Source organism: Cervus elaphus, chromosome 15, assembly GCF_910594005.1.
Source record: "Cervus elaphus chromosome 15, mCerEla1.1, whole genome shotgun sequence".
NCBI lineage: Eukaryota > Metazoa > Chordata > Mammalia > Artiodactyla > Cervidae > Cervus > Cervus elaphus.
Genome location: NC_057829.1, coordinates 74,497,339 through 74,514,001, shown reverse-complemented (window position 1 = coordinate 74,514,001; position 16,663 = coordinate 74,497,339). Strand labels below are relative to the sequence as shown.

At 39.4% G+C, this 16,663-nt stretch overlaps 2 long non-coding RNA genes across 2 annotated transcripts in view; one reads left to right on the top strand and one right to left on the bottom strand.

Moving 5' to 3' along the window:
* LOC122709414 overlaps positions 1 to 1,370 on the top strand; it is a 129,104-nt gene extending 127,734 nt beyond the window's left edge. The window contains exon 5 of the long non-coding RNA XR_006345508.1: positions 958 to 1,370. This is a non-coding gene — a long non-coding RNA (uncharacterized LOC122709414). The remainder of the gene's footprint in view (positions 1 to 957) is intronic.
* The window catches only part of LOC122709415, a 92,774-nt gene that overhangs the window by 31,687 nt on the left and 44,424 nt on the right, over positions 1 to 16,663 (bottom strand). The window lies entirely within an intron of this gene.

The following is a 16,663-nucleotide window of genomic DNA, read 5'->3' as shown; positions in this document are numbered from 1 at the left end:
TGGTTAAGAATCTGTCTGCCTATGACAAAAAAATAAATAAATAAAAATTAAAAAAAAAAAAATAAAACTGAAGTGAAAGTGAAAAAAAAAAAAAAAGAAGAAGAATCTGTCTGCCAATGCAAGAGACCCAGGTTTGATCTCTGGGTCGGGAAGATCCCCTGGAGAAGGAAATGGCAACCCAAACCAGTATTCTTGCCTGGAGAATTCCATGGACAGAGGAGCCTGGAGAGTTACAGTCCGTGAGGTTGCAAAGAATCAGGCATGACTTAGCGACTAAACAACAACAAAAGTGAAATAAAATATTGTTTCACTTTTAGCATAGCATAAACACTTCTCCTTGCTTTTATACAGATTTCACAAATATTAAGGGCACCATAATAGTAGCACTAATTTTTGAAATGTCCACCATATTTCAGGCACAATGCTATAGCCACAGATAGAAACTACAATGATCTAACTAGGCAACAGTTGTACCATTAAAGAAATAAGACAGTCACCTCCCTGCAGGAGAGGGTGTTGTAGAATTCACCCTCCAGGGTTTTGCTAACCTCACTCTCCTAAATAATATAGAATCATGAGGATATTCTCTGGTCTGTTCAAACATTCCCACAGAGTTAAACATTCAGATTGTTTCTAATATTGCTTATTACAAATGATAGTGAAATAAATGTTTTAGGACTGGTGATATTTTCTCAATACTAATACTAACCAAACATTTCCATAGGATAAATCATAGAAATATAATTCAATGGAGATTAAAGAACATAAAAAATGTAATGTGATTTGCCATTTGCTTCCAAAGCATTAAAATAATACCCATTTATATTCCCAGCTAAGAGTCAGAATGCCCATTTCACAGAATGTGTGTCTACATCAAAGTTTAGGTTAATATTTCCTTTTTCCCATCTTTAAATTATTGATTGTAAAAAAGTAACTTTTTTTTTTTTTCTTTTACAGTGAAGAATTAACTTACTGGATAAGACCATAATGCTGGGAAAGATTGAAAGCAAAAGAGGAGAGCTGCAGAGGGTGAGATGGTTAAATAGCATCATTGACTCAATGGACACGAGTCTGAGCAAAGTCAGGGAGACAGTGAAGGACAGGGAAGCCTGGCATGCTGCAGTCCATGTGATCACAGAGTCAGACATGACTTAGTGACCGAACAACAACAAGAAATAACTGGTATACAAAAAATGCACATATTTTATGTATGCAGTTTTATAAATTGGACATACACATAATCCCATGATACCCTCAGTAAAATCAAAGTAATAAACCTATACATCACCTCCAAAAATTTCCTTGCATACCTTTGCTTTTTGCTTCCCTTGTGGCTCAGCTGGTAAAGAATCCACCTGCAATGTGGGAGACCTGGCTTCGATCCATGGGTTGGGAAGATCCCCTGGAAAAGGGAAAGACTACCCACTCCAATATTCTGGCCTGGAGAATTATATGGACTGTACAGTCTATGGGGTCACAAAGAGTCAGACATGACTGAGCAACTTTCACTTTCAAGAATACTTACCCTAAGATCTACTCCCTTAAATTTTTAAGTGCCATACAGTTAACTAGAGGCATGATGTACAGCAAATCTCTAGAACTTTATTCATCTTGCAAAACCATAATTTTATACCCATAGAACAACAGTTCTCCATTTCCTGCTCCCTCCATCCCCTGGCAACCACCATCAGATTTTTTTATTCTATTTGTTTGACTATTTGAACTTCATATAGTGGAATCATGCAGTATTTGTCCTTCTGTGATGGATTATTTCACTTAGCGTATCTCCCAGGTCTGGTCATGTTATTGCAAATGGGAGATTCCCTTCTTTTTTTCAGGCTGAATAATATTCCATTGTGTGACTATACCATATTTTGTTTATCTATTAACTTGTCAATGGAGGAAGAGAATGTAGTATATACATACACCAGAATATTACTTGGATTATTTCTGTATCTTTGAGTATTGTGAATAATGTTATAATTAACCTTGAAGGGCAAGTATCTCTTTGAGATCCTGATTTTGACTCTTTTGATTATGTATCCAGAAGATAACCATATGCAAGACAATAAAATGAGACCCCTTTCTTAAATCACACACAAAAATCAACTGAAAATGGATTAAAGACTTACACACAAGACCCCAATATATAAAATTCCTAGAAGAGAACCTAGGGGGATATCTACATGACATGGGTCTTGGTAATAATTCCATGAAAATGACACCAAAAACACAGGCAACCAGAATGAAAATAGATAAGTAGGACCACATCAAGCTAAAAACTTTCTGCACAGCAAAGGAAACAATCAATAGAGTGAAAAACCAACCTGTGGAATGGGAGAAAATAACTGCAAATCATACTCTGATAAGCGGTTAATTTCCAAAATATATAAGGAACGTCTACAACTCAATAGCAAAAATAATAATAATAATAATAATAATAATCAAACAACCTCATCTTACAATGGGCAAAGGACTTAAATAGACTTTTCTCTAAAGACACACAAATGTCCAACAGACATATAAAAAGGTGCTCAACATCACAAATTATCAGGGAAGTACAAATCAAAACTGCAAGGAGGACTTCCCTGGTGGTCCAGTAGTTAAGAATCTGCCTGCCAAAGCAGGAGACAAGGATCAGGAAAATTCCACATGTCAGGGGGCAACTAAGCCCATGCGCCTTAATTACTGAGCCTCATGTCTAGAGCAGGTACTCCGCAGCAAGAGACAAGCCACCCCAGTGAGAAGGCCGCACACAGCAACGAAGAGTGGCCTCTGCTTGCACCAACTAGAGAAAGTCTGTGCCCAGCAAGGAAGACCCAGTGTAGCCAAAAAAAGAAAGAAGAAACTACAATGAGATACCACCTCATACTTATTAGGATGGCTATTGTAGGGGAGGAAAATATCTTTTTCCTCTACCCTTCTAAATCCTTGACTGGGACCCCTGTAACAAAAGACAGATTAACAAGAGCAAACTGTACCATTTTATAGTAAGCTTGATGTGATGTGGGAAATTTCATAAGGAAATGAAGACCTAAAGAAATGGTTAAATGTGTTTTTCTGCTTAGGTTTGGTGAAGAGCTGTGGAAACAGATGATAAAAGACAAAAGTAAGCTCAGTATAGTAAACTGGGGAAAATTTAGCAAAGACCGTTCACTCAGATTCCTCTCTGTGTCCCTTTATCTTCGAAGATAAGGATGTTGCTTCTCTGAACATAGGCGGGCAGCTGTCACATGAGGATTTTACAACCTGCTTCAGGGGAAGGTCAGAAAACCCTTCCTGTCCATGCCATTTCTCAAATTCTTTCAGCCTGAAATACTGACTCTGCCAAGATATCATATGTTGGGGTAGTGTGTCCCGAACCCCATCACTATTATAAACAAAAACAAAAGATTCCTGTGACTGATTCCTGTGACTGTTGATGTTGGGCAGAAATCAACACAATTCTGTAAAGCAATTATCCTTCAATTAAAAAATAAATAAACTTTTTAAAAAAGATAGCAAGTATTAGTGAGAATGTGAAGAGAGAACGTTTGTGCACTGTTGGTGGGAATGTAAATTGGTGCAGCCACTGAAGGGAAAAAAGTTATCGAGATTATACAAATAATTAAAAATAGAACAACCGTATCAACCAGCAACCCCACTTCTGGGTATTGCTATTTATTTAAAAAAATATATATTCTGACCTAAGTTGTCAGCATCAGCACTTGCCTTTTCCTCCCACACATACTTTTATCTCTTTTACTTAGGATTTTTTTTTCTCTACTTTTCTTATCATCGTGAACAAAAATCGTTTGCTAATCCACTATTTGCAAGGTTTTATGGATGACGCAATTTGAGGACAGTTCGATATATCATGCAGCCACCAGCTTGGAAGAACTTAATGTTTAGTTGACATAAAAGGAAGAAAGCTGGGGAAACGATTGCCCAGAGAACTCCTAGTGCTCCTCACTCCTCCTCTCTCTCTCTCTCCTCTTCTGACAAGGGCAAATTTCCTCCCCTTCCCTCTTCCTTCCAAACTGCTGAGTCACATTCCTAAATAATTATGAAGCAGATGCCAAATCCCAGGATATATATATATATAATTATGTATTTTTCTAATTGGGAGAGGGTGAGTGTGAGAAGGGTGATGGGAGGTTTGCTCATCATCTAGGTGAAGGTTCTGGAAAACTCCTTAGTATAATGGATGCTATTCATAATAAGAGGTTATTAGAATAAGCTCAGAAGCTTTCCCTAGTGAAGTATAGCCCTTAAGAAGTGCAGATTATGACAAATTCAATTGCAAATTGGAAAGTGTCTATAAGGCCACAGGAGAAAAGATGTTGCTGGGGGTAGGGAAAGGTTTTCCTGACTGTCTTCATTACAGAAAGCAAGGACAGTAAGTGGGGCTATTATGATGATTTAGCATCCCAAAGCAGCCTGGGGAAGATAAGCACCCTTGCTTTTACTAGGGCAGGGATTGGCACACAAGAATCAGCCACTGAAAAAGAAATTACCTAAATATAGAGTGATGTCAGTAATTTTGCTGTCATTGGATGGTGATGGGATGTGAAAGGAGGACCAAGTCACTAAGAGTAGAAATGGGGAGACAGCAGAGTCCAGGGTCTGTTGCCGTACTGGACGAGTGAGGGAGCCTCTAGGGAACAGGCGAAGGAGTCAGGGCTGATGGTCAGAGGCCAAGGAGCGAGAGCAGGCTGACCAATTCTAGTCTGAGTGGGGAACAGATGAAGACAGGGATGCAGGCCTTTGTGGGGGCGGGTCTCCCAGGGGCTCATCACAGTGCTGGGCACAAGGTCATCCCCACCATAATCCCTTGTCTCCCTCCCCTATCTCTTGGTTTACAAACTTTTACTCATCCTTCAAGTATCTGGTTGCATGTTTTAATTCTCTCTTCCTTAAAGAAGTCTTTTCTGACCCCAGGAATAGGCTTGTTACCCCCTTTAGTCCCGACTAGGATGCTGTATGTCCAGCACCATCACAGCACGTTTCATACAATATCTTCATGCTTTCATTGTCCTTCATCCTCTCTAGACTGTGAACTCATCAGAGTATGAGGGTCTTGTACATGTGTCCCCTTGGGCTTAGCACATTTCCTGACACATAAGGGCTTAAGAAATACTTGTTGACTAAGTGGAGTGGTTTTTGCAGCTCGGTCGTTTTCTCTATAACCCACTTTTGTGACCACAAGGGTGTGAGCAGCCCAAGGGGAAGGTCTCATGGGACTCATATTCACACCCGAGTTCCTGCTGTTCTTCCCGGGACCTGGCAGGTGCTCAGTGTGAACCAAACTGAACTTGTGGCAGCTCAGGTATGTGATGGGGGCAAACTCTGGCAGTTGACTACCTACTTTCCTTTTCCTTTTAAAATTCAAAAGCCAGATTTTCCAAAGATCACAAAGCAAAGTTCTCCGGACAGTTTGCGCCTGGTCTGCCAGGTCTGGTGAAGCCCACAGAAAGGGAATGAGGAGGTGCTTTAAAAGAGACAGCCGTACAAAAGTGCCCTTTCCGCAAATAAGTTTTACCATTATTGATTTTGCACAACATTTTTGTTTTGCAAAGAAAGTGCTGAGCAAAACCAGTTTTTAGGTATGGTCATTCTGGCTTATTTGTTTGATTGCATAATTAAAAGTCCAATTATTTTGGTTAAAGGCTAGATTCTATTCAGTGTGTGATCAATATTAGAGAACTCAGGATAATGTAAAAAATCTGGTGAAAAATTAGTGTGGAATAGTAAATTCAAATCTCTGAAGAGCTGAAATTTTTAGTAATTTTAGGAGACCTAAAAATCTTTTAAAAGATTTTAAAATTGTTTTTTTAATTTAAAAAAAAAATAAGAAGAACTCTCCTATATCTTCATAAAAATGAATGTGAGTCAGACCTGAGTTAATGATCTACACATTAGCCAAGGTCTGGATGTGAGATGCAACATCTGTTATCCTTTCAAGTAATTGTCTACTCAGAAATGTGCCTAATTAACTAACGGATCAGTCTCTGGCATTGACATTTCCAAGGATAAATCCTAAAAGGGGAATAGGAAGTTTGCTGGAAAGGAGGAATGCACAATTATATAATGTTTAAAAAAATGCTTAGATCAAGCTCTTTGTAGGCATGAGCCATAATCTTGTATACTCGTGTGCTTAGATTTTTGATTTACTTCTTAAGCAATTTATTATTGCTAATCATACAAGTGGGCTTCCTTGGTGGCTCAGACAGTGAAGATTCTGCCTTCAATGTGGGAGACTGGGTCAATTTTCTTACAAAAATTCAAACAAATAATTCTACCAAAAGATCATCTTTGCTACTCCAATCTCAGTCTTCTTCAGAAATAATTTTATGCACTTTGGTATATATATATACATAGGAGAAGGAAATTGCAACCCACTCCAATATTCTTGCCTGGAAAATTCCATGGACAGAAGAGCTTGGCAGGCTACAGTCCATGGGGTCACAAGAGTCAGACACTATTTAGAGACTAAACATCACCACATATATATATACATATATAGGAACACCTTGTTCTATACATTCATATGTATATATGCTTCTATGTATGTATATAGAATTAGGTATTTTCATTTGCTTTTTATATAAACAGCATTATATTGTGAATTGTTTTATAAATTGCTTTTTATTTCAAATGACTATATGTATTAGGAGATCTTTCAATGATGGTATACATAGATACCCCATTCTTTTTCATTACTGCACAATGCTTCATAGAATGGATGTGTTATATTTCATTTAACTGTACCTACCTGATGGGATATTTAGTCATACACAATTTGTCACTATAATAAGGAATATTGCAGTGTATACCTTGCATTGTGTACATGTGGGAATATTTTTCTAGGAAAATCCTTAGATTTAAAATTGTCAAATAAGAGGAAATATATATTAAGTTTTGAAAAACATTGTGAACTTTTTCTCCAAAAGAGGCTATGTCAATCAATACCAGCACCAACAACAATGTATATGAAAATCTTCATGGTCATCTTTTCTCCCTATCTTACTTCTTTTCCTCCTTGTTTTCCAAATTGGTGGGGTAAAACTGACATTTCATTGCTGTGTAATTTGTATTTTTCTAGTGATAAGTGAAGTTTTCTATCCTTTCATGTTTCTGGTCATTTGAATTTCTTTTCCTATGTACAACCTGCTCATATTTCTTTGCCTCTTCATCATTTTTTCTTATTGACTTAATAGAAATTCTTTCTATATTTCAAGTATTTACCCACTACACTGAAAGAAAATGTTTGCAACATATACGGTATTGAATTTTATTTAGTTAATCCACATAAAGTCAAATTAATGAACTTCTGTGTTTACCTTAAAATCTTCCATGCCCCAATATTTATTTTTAACTCTTTCCTATATTTTCTTATAATGATGTTTATAAATTTTTGTTTTCAATTTATCTGGAATTAATTTTGCACACTGTTTTAGATATGGATCTAATTTTCTTTTTTCTCAGATGGCTAGCCAATTGCCCCAAAATCTTTTCTCAGCTATGTGAAGCATTATCTCTAGAATATCTTTATCCCTAGTTTTGAAGAAGGAATTCATAGGGCCTGGACTCCATCTCAGGCCTGTCCGTGCTGGCCGTGCTCGGCTGCCTCTCCAGTGGACTCTGAACTCTCTGCTTAGTGCCTGTGAGGACGACAATGGAAGGATAAGACCCCCTCCAGACAGAGGAATCTTGAAGATCACATCCAGGCTACTCATTGCCTAAGAGGAAGCATACCATAATCACACCTGTCTCCAGACAGGTCATAAACTTTTTTCGTATCTGTCAGGATGTAATCACAGGCTTATCGATTATTAACTGGTTGGAATGTAACTGCGGGCTTATTGACTATTGACTGTTTGGACACGTACACATGGGGTAGGTGGTGGGTTTAGACACGTACACATGGGGTAGGTGGTGGGTCTGGACACGTACGCATGGGGTATAAAAGATTTTCACAAATGCTGGACGGGGTCCTTGGCTAAGAGGAGACTCTGCCTTGGGCCCGCCGGCGTAATAAACTGCACTCCACTATCTGCATTGTCCTTCTGAGTGAGTCTGTTTGCCGGAAAGCGTGGCTATAACGGTTTAATTTATCTCCGGATTCTTATGTATTCCACTGAACTTTTTATCTTATTCATTATTATACTTTGATAGCATATTTTGATGTCTAACAAGACATATCCCCATCACTGTTTTCCTTTTTCAAAAAAATTAACTCATACATTTTCTATTCCACAAAGATGTTAAAATTAATTACTTGAGTTCTATAGAAATTTGATTGGGAAGGTACTAAATGTTTAAGTTATGAAGAATTTATTTAGTCTTCCTAAGCACAAACATGGCATATTTCTCTTTCATCAAGTCTTCTTTTCCATCCTTCAATAAGATTTATAATTTTCCTCATGTTCATATTAGAAAAGTATACTTTATAACTATTACCAATGTATAGAAATAGATATTTAGATAGATGATAGATGAATAGTATCCACTGAACTTGCTAAATTTTCCTGAGTTCTAATGGAAGATTCAAAATTACCTAACAACTACTTACTGCTGCTGCTGCTGCCAAGTCGCTTCTGTTGTGTCCGACTCTGTGCGACCCCATAGACGGCAGCCCACAAGGCTCCCCAGTCCTTGGGATTCTCCAGGCAAGAATACTGGAATGGTAGATTTTCACATAAATTCCAGATAGTATTAGTTGTATCTCTTTCTTTTTAGTAATTATTACCTATTTTCCATGTCTTATTGTATTGTCTAGAACTTCCATTATAATGTTGAATAGCAGCAATCATAATAGCCAAACTTCTCTTATTTCTGATTTTAATAAGAATGCTTCTAATATTTCAATATTAAGTGATATTTGTGCTAAAGGTACACTAGTCTTTGTGTAGTTTGTGTCCCACAAATGCTGGGGGGGGCAGAGGGAGAGGGGAAGTTTGGCTTCAGTCTCACAGGCAATATTGGAAAATAATTCATTTCGGAAAGTTTCCCAACCTTCAGCCACATCCTTTCAGCACTTTGTGAAGAGAGCCCTCATTAGCAAATTCTACCACTTCTTAATGTTCCAAATTCTTTTCCCATGAACCCATGGACAAATAAGCATCATTCCCCTTTGATTAAAATCACCAGAATCGACCTCATGTGTTGTTCCGTCTATATTTCAGATCTGTTAGCACTTCAACTTAATGCTTTAAAGCACTCTGATGTCATCATTGCAGGAGCCCTCTAGGCACCATTCCCAGTCTCCAAAGAATCCCTCCTCCACCATTGTTGTGACTCTTGAATTTTTTGAAGAACTCTCCTAGTTATATCCGGAAAGACCTGATGGTTATCTCCCTGACTCTGGAGAATCTCTGGTCTTCACATCTCACCATTCTAGGCAGCTAGCTTTGATGTGTACATGACCTATTGTTTCAAGTTATCTGTCAGGGAGATTCATTCTGCATGCATATCGTATCACTCACTGTAAGCCTGATACTACACTAGAATATTTAGTGGATAACAAAGACATAAAAGACATTACCCCTTTTCTACAATTTTTTCTACAATTGCTTAAAAAATGCAACTTAGACCTGTTTCTGTGGCTAGAAAATGCTTCTTGGAGGAGGGGCATTATTGAATTAGGTCCTAAAGAGCCAAACCAACCTAGTTCAGTATAGAAGGTCTAGAAATGTGTTAATTTTTTATCTTCATTAGTGTGTCTTAGCTACAATCTCACTAGGATACACCTTACTACATGCCTGTCCATATTGAAGCCTTCTCTGTAAACCACTTCCACATAATTAGACACTTAGTCCCGTACTCTTATCTCCTTCGCATTCATATTCTGACAGGTACCCACCCAGCCTGCTTAGGGCATCCCAATAGAAAGTTTATTTCTATAATAATATTTATCCTCACCTGAAATGTTGCAGTCTCCATCTAAGTGGCCTCTCCACCTCCAATTTCTCATCTCTCCAAGCCATCAAACACAGCTAGCATCTCAATGTTAGAGAGAAGCTACAAGCATCCCAATCCATTCCTCAGAACCTTAATGGTTCCTCACTGTCTTCAGTATCACACTGATTTTTAAAATCTTGGTGGTCTTTCCACCTCCTTACTAAGAGCTAGTTTTCTATGATCCAACCACATGTAACTTTTCAACTAAGTCCTATCTGTTGGAGTAGCCTCCTCTCTTATCATTCTAATGACTAATCTAATATCAAAATATTTTCTCTATTATTTCCATCTCTCAGTAATTCCACCTTTCACTGGATTTTACAGACCATTCTAACTATGTATGGCAATTAAATTATTAACTGCATCATTACTATCTTTTTAGGATGATCACAGTACCTAGAACACAAAGTAATAAATTCCTTCTGAATTGAATTAATCATGCTAAATAGTAACTGAGACGATAAGTAGTCATAAGTCTACCTTGGACTGGGTAAATTTCCATCCACAAGATTTTGTGTTTGTGCTCCAGAAGAGTATGTATAAGCCAGTTTTAGACACTGAGTAATTCAAAATCAGAATTGTCAACTTTTCCTACAATGTGCCTAGACCAATCCTTGTTTATTTCTTTTTCCTTTATTTTTCCCTAGAATATCTACAACATTGTCCTTCCTTCACCTTTAGGGAATGTCACAGCTTCTTTCATTAGCATTCTAATTTTAATTTAAAAAAAACAACTATTCATTTGGAGAATCAGTTGCATTTCTTTTCTTTTCAAATTTTAATAATACTCAGTACAATACACCAGAGAAGGCAATGGCACCCCACTCCAGTACTCTTGCCTGGAAAATCCCATGGATGGAGGAGCCTGGTAGGCTGCAGTCCATGGGGTCACTAAGAGTCGGACATAACTGAGCGACTACACTTTCACTTTTCACTTTTATGCATTGGAGAAGGAAATGGCAATCCACTCCAGTGTTCTTGCCTGGAGAATCCCAGGGATGGGGTCGCACAGGGTCGGACACGACTGAAGTGACTTAGCAGTAGCAGCAGTAGCAGTACAATACACAGTTCTCAGAACAAGACAACATCCTAAACCCACAAGGAGTCAGAAAGAACACCTTGCACCTATTTAAATGTCATTCTGGGTGTTATTCAGACTTGCTACACAGCAGACGGACACACCAGACCATGCCAATGACACTGGCTTTCACCCTCTTCCTTCTAACTGTGCCTCAATCCCAGAGAATCCCATAGCCACACATTTGTGTTGTTCAATACAAATGAGAAGGAAATGGTTAAAAGGGACTTCTGAGTTCATTGCTTTTCTTCAAGTATTTATGAACAAAAAATTGAAAAAAATTCACAGCATAAGTGTGTTTAGAGAAGACTAAGAGCAGCAGAAAACCAGATGACACATTCTGGAATGGTAGCAATCAAGGTTCTATTCAATCCTTTCCCTCCACCTCATGCATCAGAATATTTTCCTCTTTGAAACTTCTTGCACAGTTGCACAGGTGTATTGAATTCACAGTGATCCACCAAAAAAAAGCAATAAAATTTTTCGTATCTCAACAGCATCTAGAAATTTCAACAAATTCTTTAAAATGCAAAGATTAAAAATAATCCACTAAGGATTATTTCCTACTATCATAACAATGGTGATGCTTTTTAGCTGTGAATAATCTGTTGCTCTAACGGTAAAGTATTTGTAGAGCAGAACAAAAACTATGGCTTTTTCTTCACCAGGTACTGGGAAGGTATATGACTAGGCCAGAAGTCAGCAAACTTTCTATAAAAGGCTACAAGTAAATATTATGGGCTTGGCAAGATATACAATTTCTTTTGCAGCTACCCAACTCTGTCTTGTAGCTTGAAAGCAGTCATAGACACTAGTAAATAAATAGGCATGTCTGTGTGCCAATAAAAGTTTGTTAACAAACAGCCAGACAGCCAACAGTCAAAGTTTGCCTTGGGTTAAACTGTATAGTCTTTAACTATAGTGATATCTTTCTTTATGATATGTAACCATTGCATCACCAGTGCCTGGCACATAGCAGGTGCCAAATAAATACTTGTAAATACAAAAATGAATTAATTTTTAAAACATATTTCTTGTCCTCAAAGAGTTTACTATCTAGTTTTTTATGAAGAACAAAAGCAAGAAAATACAGAAGAAAAAATATGATGACTGTAAATTTAAGCTGCTTGACTTACCAATTCTGCCAACTTATAGTTGACGGTTTATATTTTAACTGATCATGTCTTCATATCTTAAGGACTCAGGTTTCCTAACTACTAAGGTTAGGTTTGGGGTTAGGTTATAAAGTGACAGACTTGATAGCTTTTCAGGTTGCTTTTGTAAAGTTCAGTCAGAAACTGAAAAGAAGCCCCATGAAATTCACAAGAGAAAAAGGAAGAGAGAGAGAGACAGAGAGACAGAGACAGAGAGAGAGAGAGAGAGAGAGAGAGACTGAGGTTGACCAGATGACCAAATCCCCCATTCTATTCATTTTACCTGTCATTTTTTTATATCATGTACTTCTCCTATAGCATGGAAGATAAATAAGACTCCATTCCAATCATCAACAAATCTCTCTAGCCAGAATCCTAAGAGGGCTAAGTAAGGGAGACACAGCAAGAAAGGAGGCATATTCAGAAAGACAGTGTTATTTTATACAGGATTTTCTTCCTAAGCAACACAGGTTACCTCTAGCTAGATCTTGGTTTGACACAAGGTGATGACCAGTTTATCAGTTAGAGTCCCAAAATTAAGTACATGGCACATTTAGGATAATTCCAAGGATAGTTCATTTACAAAGGCAGTATTTACAAAGATGTGGACAGGATCTAGGAACCCACAAAGGATGTTTTAACCCCAAGGTTAAAAAGAAAAGAGCCCAAAGGGGAAAGGGGAGGAAGGGTTATATTGGCTCCACAGGACAGAGTCATCTAGAACAGGTCACCTGTGAGGACCAATGATGTTGTGTTGAGCCACATGGCTAGACGGAGGTGACCTCACATAGAGAGAAACCATTCACTATTCTCACTTTCCTTCTTTTCTCTGATTTCCCCATGGGGCTTCTTGATTGGTTGAACTAAACCATAAGCCAAAGGGCAAGGAAGCCTATTGGTGTGGTCAACACTTCAGCTTCCAGGCCAGAGAGCAGAGTGGGGATGAAAGATACCAGATCTGGAGGGACAAAGAGAAGATGTCCAGCACAAATGGAGCCCAAAGGAGTTGAAAGCTTATTACACTGAGGCTGTCCTCTACGAGGACTCACATCAGGGTGGCACCAGATTGATCACCCACACACTCCCATTTTTCTCCTGAATGACATTTTCACCACTGTCTATGAGGAAATGAATTGAGCAATTTTCTGTTCCCTGCAGTGTAAGGAGAATCTCTTGCCAACCACTCTTATTTAGCAGATGGTAGGTGATACCGTGAGGCCTGTTTGGCTCCTTGTAAGGCAAATGGCCAGGCAGAGAGCACTGGAGATGGGAGAACCAGTTCCCAGCTCTGGCCCTGCTCCTAAGTGACTAAGTGACCATAAGGGGGTTACTTCTCTTGGGGCTTAGTCCCATTTTCCTAATCTAAAACAAATAAGTCATTGGATATAATAACCTGTACTTAAGCATCTTAACCTAGAGTTTTCTTGAAATTAATTAAAACTTTTGAAAAAATTGTGCATATGAACATTTTCCATTAGAAAAACACTATCAACTAGGCACTCAGGTGTTGTGCTTAGTTTGTTCATTCTTTCTCCCACTCTCTCTTTAGAAAAATCTCATTGACCTCACAACAGCCTAGGAAGTTCAAGCGTCTTTTTCTATTGTATCATTGAGCGATTTGCCCAAGACACCTGGTTAGGAAGTGGCAGAGCAGGGATTCTCAGCATGCTCTCTAACCACCAAGATCATGCCCCACCCTCTCCCCTGAGGTCAGACGCACATGGGTAAGGATGCCAACATACTCTTTTATTATTAATTGCTCTTACAGGCGGAGAAGGCAATGGCACCCCACTCCAGTACTCTTGCCTGGAAAATCCCATGGACGGAGGAGCCTGGTAGGCTGTGGTCCATGGGGTCGCAGAGTCGGACATGACTGAAATGACTTAGCAGCAGCAGCAGCTCTTACAGGACCAGGGAATCTTGAGAGAGCTTTGTCCTAGAGTGAGAAGGCTTGGGAGTTTGGGTGCTGAGGTTCTCACCTGTGCCTCATAGTGTGGGAGAGGTTAGGGAATGGAAATTTTGGACTAAGGGAGTCAAGTCCTGCTGAGATGAGCTCTGAGGGTAAGAGAGACACCACAGACAGCAGACTCAAAGGCCAAGAAGGCCTTGAAGCTGAGCAGGAGTGTTCCCTCTCTCATGGAACGTGATCACCCCATCCTCTCTGCAGTAGCCTCAGAAGGCTCCAGAGGAGAAGCTCCTCCATCCTGAAGGGAGAACTCATCTAGACTTTCCAGAGAGCAGAGGCAACAGAAGGTTGGCATTCTTGGTGCCCGGTGATCTGGCATGCCCAAGCTTCTTGAACCACCAGAGTCCCATTCCTGGAGCACTCCTGGCTTTTTTCCCACCATCTGGAGAGCCTCTCCACTGGGTCTGGCTGCCCTTTGACAGCCAAGCTGCTCCATTGTTTATTCCAAACGGGGCAAATGCTTAAAGAGTAACTGTGGGCCAAGATGTCCCATCTGTGATGTTCCCAAGACACTTTGAGACCAAGAAGGGCTCTTCTGACCTATCCTCTAAGCTCTGAAGTGGGAACAATCCCTCTGTTCAACATGCTAACATGCAGCCTTCTTGCTAGCCTGGTCAGTGAACATCACCTTCTGTGAGACACCAGGGACACAGTTCCCCTGAAGAAATCTCATTCCAGGGAGGAAAGGATTTGCTGGCCTCCCTGAAAGGGCAATGAAGACTTTAGAGTTGATCAGCCCTTCACCTCTGGAGCGGGTACTCCACTGGGCACAGGCAGCCAGCAAGCCAGGCTCATTTCCTCTGTGCTGGCACAGCCAGGACAACAGCGAACCTTGGCAGCCCTGTCTGACCTGGATCGCAGATGTGAAATGCTCTGCATGACCTGGCGAGGCCTCTAGATCCCACTTTGTTCTGCCAGAGGCCTTCTCTGCACAGCTCATCAAGCCCTGTAATCCCTCCCTTGTTGCCTGGCTGCATGGATGGCTTCGGTTGCCTCTGAGCTGCCTGAAGCCTGCAATCTGCTGCCAGAACTGGTGCCAGAAGCCTCAGTCTAGTACCTAGGGGATGAGGGACTCTGAGGCTCTCCATCTGCATGCCAGGATGGGAAAGAGATTCCTGGCATTGCCCTTCTTGACCTAGAGAAAAATGAAGATCTTTTTGAATAGCCCAATGGTAAGGAATCAGTTGATATATCAATATATATACTGGCGCCTGATAGCCTGCACTGATATGGAAGCAAGAAAAAGGTTTTCTTTCAGCTCTTTGGCTGATTCCCACAGCTTCCTCCCAACAACAGTGACTTTGAGATATTTGGGGACTTAATTTCATCTTTAAACTTTAGCACCAGGCTACTCAAATTCTAGTTGACCCTTGAACAATTACAGGTTTGAACTACATGGATGCACTTATCCATGTTCTTTAAGCCAACTCTGACCATCCTCTCTGTGAGAGGCAGCAATAAGGACCCAAAGGAAGAGGCTACATCATCTAGATATTTTCAAGTAGCTGAAAAAACACCTAGAATTTCCACTCTGGTAGGAACTCTTACCTGTGGGAAGCAGGAGACAGTTTCAAGAATTGCCAGTACAGTATGAAAGTGGCTTTTAAATGAAACAGCCCAAATATACACCAATAATAGAATGTACACATTCAGGGCAAGAAAACAATACATGTAACATGACCAACAGTGACAGTTGAGTTAACTACAACCCTAGGGATCAGTGAAGATCATCTCTGAAGCCATAATGTAGAATGAAAGGAGTCACAGAAAATATACGGATAATACATCCATATTACATAGAAAATATGGTATTGAAATAAACAACTGAATTAAAATAGGATCAAGTCCAATATGTAGATGGTAAAACTGTAAGGAAAAGCAGACACATGATTAGCATACTGGCTAGGATGACTGGTCCCTCTGGGCTTGGAGGAACTGGAGCAGATATGACTGAGAAGGTACCCTGAGGTCCTTCTAGGCAAAAAACGTTCTATGTCTTCACTTGAGAGGTAGGTACCAAGTTGTCTGTCAAATTCTCTCTCTGTTCATTGAAGTATAGTTGATTTACAGTATGATGTTAGTTTCAGGTGTGCAGCAGTGATTCAGTATTTTTATAAAGTATATTCCAGTAAAAGTTATAAGGTAACAGATATAATTCCCATCACTGTATAATACATTCTTGTTACTGATCCATTTTATGCCTAGTAGTTTGTATCTCTTAATCCTAAACCCCTATCTTGCCCCTCCACACTGCCCTCCCCCTCTGATAACCACTAGTTCATTATCTTTATCTGAATCTGTTTCTATTTTGCTATATACATTCATTTGTACTATGTTTTAGATTCCGCATATAAGTGGTATTGCATTTGTATTTCTCTGTCTGACTTATTTCACTAAACATAATATTCTCTAGGTCCATCCATATTGCTGCAAAAGGCATTATTTCAGTCTTTTGCATGACTAGTAGTCCATTGTATAAACATCCCACATCTTTGTCCATTCGTCTGTTGATGGACACGTGGG